Genomic DNA, 6735 nt, shown 5'->3' with positions numbered 1-6735 from the left:
TAATAGCGTTTTAACACGATCCATTTCCCGGCTATTTCACTGTTATTTTGACACATATAGCTGTGAAAATAACTGATTCAGCATGTATGGATACTGTCAATAACAGTTGGTGTTTGGCTGCTGCTAATACATTGCCTGGGACTGGGATCGCGTGTGTTGTATTGGGGACTTTTTCGAATGTCATCCTGTTCAGTGGCTGTGAAGTTACACACGGCTTGTGAAGTGAAGTGGATGATTCTGACACAGTGATTGACGCTCTTTTTCTGCACTCAGATAACATCATTGTCACAGAGTAACATTTTCATAAGTCACCTGCTTTTCTGACTCATTTACTTTTACTCCCTTCTCCCAATCTTCACATTTTCTCTCCCTGTCTCCCTGTATCTCGTCTGCTTCGTGATAGATCTGTTCTGTCAACGTAACTGCTTATCTTTGCTCACCAAGTCTCCCCTTAAAGGAGTCTGTCTTTTCTATAAAATATTATTGATGGGAGTAATTGGTCTCTTTCACAAAGGCAGAAGAAAGTTATGTTGGTTAGTTGCTATCGTTTATAATGTACTTACCTTAACTTCATGCCATTGGAAGTGACCCAATTCAACTATATCACTCTCATTTTGAATATTTGCATTTACCTTAGTGAAATTTCTGATTTGACTGTTTGAAGATTGGCAGCAGAATGTCGGATGCTTGTTTTCTCTGGAGTAAAGCTACAGCATAGCTTAAATGGAGGAAGACAGAGATGTGACCGAAGAGCACCTGCAGGCAGAGCCAGGCGATAATGGAGCCAGGCCTGAGGGAGGAAGAGCTTGCAGCAATGTGAGAAGCAATTTGACGAAGCTCAATAAGTCATGACCGTGTAGAGGTTTTATCATACGGCACTCTGGCTTGCTATCATGTGCTGTGACAGAACCAGGAGGTGCACCATCAGGCATGAATTCCTAAGGCGTAGAATCAGACCTGAAACATAGGGCAGTACTCAGCTGTCTAATCAGATAACTGTTCATAGTATGTGTCAACAGTATAGTTGGTGAACTTGGTGCCTCTGTGTTGAGGTTTCTTATGCGTACACTGTAAAACCGCCAATCTGCAACAAAAAGGACTTCCATTATACAAAATAGACTTATTCTGGTAGAAAAATGTCTTTAAGCATAAATCCTGGAGTGGCTTAAGTGAAGAAAGGATGCTGTGATTAAGGGATGATCAGGGCAGGATATAGTGTATGTAGTGGTGAAGGATGGCTTAGCCAAAGGTGGTTCATAACTGGTACAGTGACTGAGTGCAGCTGACAGCTGGGGCACGGGAGTGCGGCACATAGGCAGGCAGGACATTGCTACTTGGCAGGCAGGTCCAAACTGTCACCGCTGATTTCTACAGTCAGGTCTGAAGGGACCACTTCTTATCAGTGTATCTTTGCTCAGCCAAGAGTACTAAAAGGACGTTTGTAAATGTTACAGTTTTGATTTACACAATTTTTTATTTTGTGGTATGTAAGAAGCACATCTTGAATTTCTAAAGATACTATTTACTATCATTATTAATGGCTATTTGCAGTACCATGTTCTGCTTTTGACACAATCCTGTTGATCTCCCTCTGTAGTGAAACTTGTGTGTCAGTAACAGCTTCACTGTGGCAGCCAGGTGTCAGGGGTTATACACCCGGATGATGATGATGATGATGATAATGATGATGATCATGATGATGATGATGATGTTGGTGGTATAAGGCCTCAGGATGAGTCAATATCTGAGATGCCAGTGTGAGCCAGGTGGTGAGCTGAGGTCTTGAGGTGCCGTCATGGCCACTAACCACCTTTCAGAACGCAGCACAAAAAAAACTCTGCACACAATTGTCTCAAAGACCTTTTTAACCAATCCAGTCACACAGCAGTTTCATGAATTAGTCACACAATTAAAATCTACTTTGATTCATGACACAAATGTTCCTTTTTCATCGTGTTGCTCTGCACAAAAACAATGCTAATAGGGTCAATAAAGATCCTCTTTCCTGGTGGACACACAAATTATGCCCATGTGACTATGCAACGGTGGTTGAGCAAGACATGACTTTCACCCTCGTGTCCCGATGTGTCGTCACAGTTTTCCTTAACCAAACTGAGTGGTTTTGTCAACTAAACCTAAGTCTACATACTTATTTTAATTAATTATTCAACTATGATGTTTGTCCTGTATCTTACTAAGTGGTTTTATTGTGTATACTTGTCCTGACTAGCATCCAAATCTACACAAAATATATTATTAACTGAAATACATTCGTTTGAGGGTGGTGCCAAGCTAATTTTAATATATGTCCGTGTCTACAAATCACCTGGTTAAAATTGTGTGACTATTTCTTAAACTGCAAAGTTTTAACAGTTTGATGAAAATACATCAGGTCAGGAAAATGTGCTGCACACAATGCTGTGCATCAAACCACTATAAAAGGAAGAGTGGGAGAGGGTGCTAAATTCCTCTTTTAATCAGAAATACTGTTACAAAAAAGATACGATAAAATAATCCTTTACTAGTCCCTCAGTGGGGAAATTACAGGATTACAGCAGCATTGCTCACAAGTAAATAAAGATTTTTAAAAAATCAAGTTATATCAATAAACAGTAGAACATTAATAAAACAAAATTCAAAATTAAACAGTAAGAAGAATACTAAATATATGGTTGGAATACAATTAAAAATGTGTATAAAAGTACTTCAACCTTCTTAAACGTAATGGATGATCGAGAATCTCTTGCTGTAACAAGCAATTCAGTAAATGAGTTGTACAGTACTGTTAGCCCCTCTTGTGTATTGTAAAAAAACACCAGATAAGGTTTGGAAGAGCTTAACTTTGTGCTAGATACGTAAAAACAGTAGTAGGTTATCCAAACATGTTTGACCTACGGTATACAAACAGCAGACGGACACGTCCACAGGTCAAGTGTGCCAAGACAAGCTGTTGGCTGAATAATGCATATTTCTATTAAAGATCTTGCCGAATGATTAGGAAGCTTTGCTCCTCACACCTGCCATACATTATTGATGGTTTTCTCAAGCTAACAGACATTACAAAATGTGGGTTTGCAATGTCAAAGTGGATTTAGAAAATGAAAGCTAATGGCGTCTTTACTTTGGCTCAAGGGCATCAAGCTGAATAGTGGCAGAGTGTGCGCGCAGAGTGCACTATACAACACGATCGTCTTAAGCTCTTTAGAACAGGTGCCTGCGTAATACTTCAGGTGATAATGATTTCACTAAGATAAAAAGTATCATGAATGCCCCGTTCACTGTCCTTATAGGAAAGAGTGTACCTGCATTTATATATACTGTATGTATACCACTAATTAATGGCAGTTAAATACACACAATTCAACCAGTGGGTTGAAATGCTCCTTTGAAAGAGAAGAAAAAACACCCACTTGAAACTCTATCTGTGAGTTTGAGTGTTTTTTAGGTTTTTACCTCTCTAGCGATGGTTTATAGAGAAACCTTCGGCTGTAAGAAAAATAAGTCATTTCAGAGACAAGGCTGTGCTGAAGCTGATGTATGTAGCTGCCTGGTAATTGCATGATTAGAAGGTCAATATGGCCTCAACACGCTCACCTAAGAATTGAAATGGATTTCAGGGTCAATATCAAATCATCATAGCTATTATTTCTAAAGCAAGCAACACTAATTACACACTTGCAGTGAATACCTGCTGATCATCTTTAATGATGCTGCACTGTGTCACTGGTGTAAAGAAAGGCAAATACTATTCAAATGGCACGATATTTATGTTCAGGCAATCTATTGAAGCCTCTCGATGCAAGAGTTCATTATTGTTTCTTGAACTGATGACAGACTCTTTCTCTAACCACTGGATGCATAACCCACCCTTCTACTAATTTAAACCTTAAACCTACATCAATCTATTATTGTTGAAGACTTTGAGGACTTCAAAACAAGCTAAAAGTCACAACATGAAATGAGATCATTCATTTGAAGTCGTGTTTCTGACCAGCTAACACATGTCGGTCCAATATTCATGTCCTTTTAACTCTATTTCGGTCTCCATCAACTCTTAAGGGAAATATCTGAATTAGGTTGTACCAGCTATTCCTCAATTCATCACTACGTTTATGTAGGACTTGTGCCGCTAATTTTAAACTAGAGATTAAAATGTAAGACATTTCCAGCTATTAAAGGTGTTTTTGATGTTACTATGTTATTGAAATAACATTTTGCTAAATAATTAAGTGTAATTAAATGTTCCCCTTTACAAATACAGGGTCACATATGTTGACCATTTTACATATTATCTCGTTTACTCATCACTGTGAATGAGTCGTATATTAGCAAGTTGACTGGTTCAGTATACGAAACAGTAAAACTTGACAGTTTCTGCGTCTAAATTTTGAGTCAGGCCTAATATCAATGTCAGATCTTGTTTGTGTGGTGCAGCGTGAACCTCAACTTCGTAAACACTTATGATATCAGTGAGTTTAAACCACTGACAAGCTAATGCAATTGACCTTTATCTTTATAGTAAAGTGTTAAAGTGTGGCAGAATTGTTCAAGTGTTAAATTGCTGTGATGTTTGAATGTGGAACAATTAACGGTACAACAGAGCCGTGACTCATCCCAGAACTGGAATCAAACATGTCAACTAATGGAATCATTCTTCAAAACCAGTCTGCATGGATTTATCACAGCTTGACTTTCACAATTACTGCCGCCGTCTCAGAACCTCGATGCCACATGATGTCGGGAACAGCTTGGTTCAGACTGAATAGGCATTGCTGCTGATGGAAATGTCAGCATTTCACAGCCTGTGGTCAAGAGAAGAAAAAAAAACGATCGGATATCGTTCAAAAGCGTAGTTCCCACTGGGGTCAAAGATCTAACTAAACCCAGAATGGCTTTTAAGGAGTAGAAAAGCAATGTGGTATGCGTTTAATAGTATTTTCATGAAAAGAGATACAATGGAGGAAAACGTTATATAAACTAACCACAATTTACAATATATAATAATCATAAACATTAAACAGACAATATACAGACATAAACAATATACCATAATAAGAGTGTATCTCCCAACACACAATCGCCGAAGCAACAGAAGAACATGGATGGATGAGGAGCTGTGGGAGAGTAGGAGTAAACAGGGGAGGTGATTGTGTGTCTGCCTCTCTGCTATTTGGAGCTTTTAGTCACAGTCCAGTTCATCGACTTGGACCTCCACTGGAGAGCCAATCACACGAGAGCCAGCCGGGAACTGAAGCCTCTTTTAGCTCACAATCAACACCCTACAGATGCTGTGACAGTTGGACACAGCTCACATACAGTAGACGTTGAACACGTTGACGCTGTTTCTCTAACTTGACTGCAGGTACACGATGAAAACCGAGATTGTTCTGGTTTTCTTGTTCGACCCACAACAATTTATGCCTATAGGGAAGACATGTGAGCACACACTGTAACACCAGTGGAACATTTTGAATTAAACCATGTTTTTTGTATTACCTGAACTCCTGGCCCATTCCTAAATATCTGAGGTGTTTCCCATCAACCCCTTTAGAGGACTGTTATTTTGTTGACAACAAGAATGCCAGGGGCATAGATGACTATTTGCTGAAATCTCCTAAATCTCTCTGAGCATTGGTGTGCAATCTTTGAGTTGGTAGTATTAACTGTCCGTCAAGAAACTGACTCCATGGAAAATTCTGACAGAAATCTGTTTACTTTAATCTCCGACTTTACAGCCACCTCTTACAGGCTCTCTGATATGAATCAGAATCCAGTCTGAATCAATGTGTATGTGACACCGCAGGAAGAACTAACAGTGGTTCATCTGCAGACAGAAGATTGTTGGTGCTGCCACTACGTTCTCCTGAGAGCTATTCCCAGCTCTCTCTAATGAAGGCAATCACACAAAGACGAGAAAAACACATGGCGTGATGTAGAGAAAATTATTATTTTTACATTGTGTCACAGTTGTTCCTCTTCTACTCACAGCAACATCATTTTAGTAAATTAAGGATTTTTTTTTTTCAAGCAATTAAGTTTTACTTTGTAATTTAGAAAGCCAGAATTATTGATTTATTCATTTTTTCATAATACAAGTTTTAATTTGAGATGATCTTAATCAAATCTTCTCACAGAACCCTTCCTGGGGTTAAAACAACAACAATTAATGTTATAGTTATGAGTTTATCGTACATAAACTAAATGTATCTGCTAGTTTAAGTCGAGGTGAGCGCTTGACTGATATATCATGCGTCATTGCAGCCTTTTTTCTTCTTGGAGGTTTGTTAAAGGGGACAACAAGGGGCTAAAGATAGTTTTATAATAGCAGTTTATAAAGTCCTGGCTGAACGTGCATAAGGTGAACATGAAAAAACACATTTGCAAATATAATACAATCCAGTGCAGTAATAAATAGCGTGCTGTGTTTGTTATATTAAGTGATATTGTGTTTTAATGAAATCTCAGTGTCCTTTTAAAAAACACTGATGTTGGTGATATATAATTTTACTTTGTTGCAAGATACCCCCCATCGCAAATCTATGAACTATGGCCTCAAGAAAAAAAAAATGGCCCACCTCTAAAAAAAAACCTTAAAATGTTCAAATTATTTGCTTGTAATGGATACATGTACCTCTTTTACCTCCTCGTATTTTAGCAGCGGCCTACAGAGATTACATCCTTCACAAACACTTCATCAATACTTTTTGTAACGATTGTATTGATTTATTTGACTAC

The sequence above is a fragment of the Clinocottus analis genome, unplaced genomic scaffold (assembly GCF_023055335.1).
Source record: "Clinocottus analis isolate CAN_PGR_092001 unplaced genomic scaffold, fCliAna1.0.p SCAF_12, whole genome shotgun sequence".
Lineage (NCBI taxonomy): Eukaryota > Metazoa > Chordata > Actinopteri > Perciformes > Cottidae > Clinocottus > Clinocottus analis.
The sequence above is the reverse complement of the archived record's forward strand: the minus strand, read 5'-3'. Positions refer to the sequence as shown.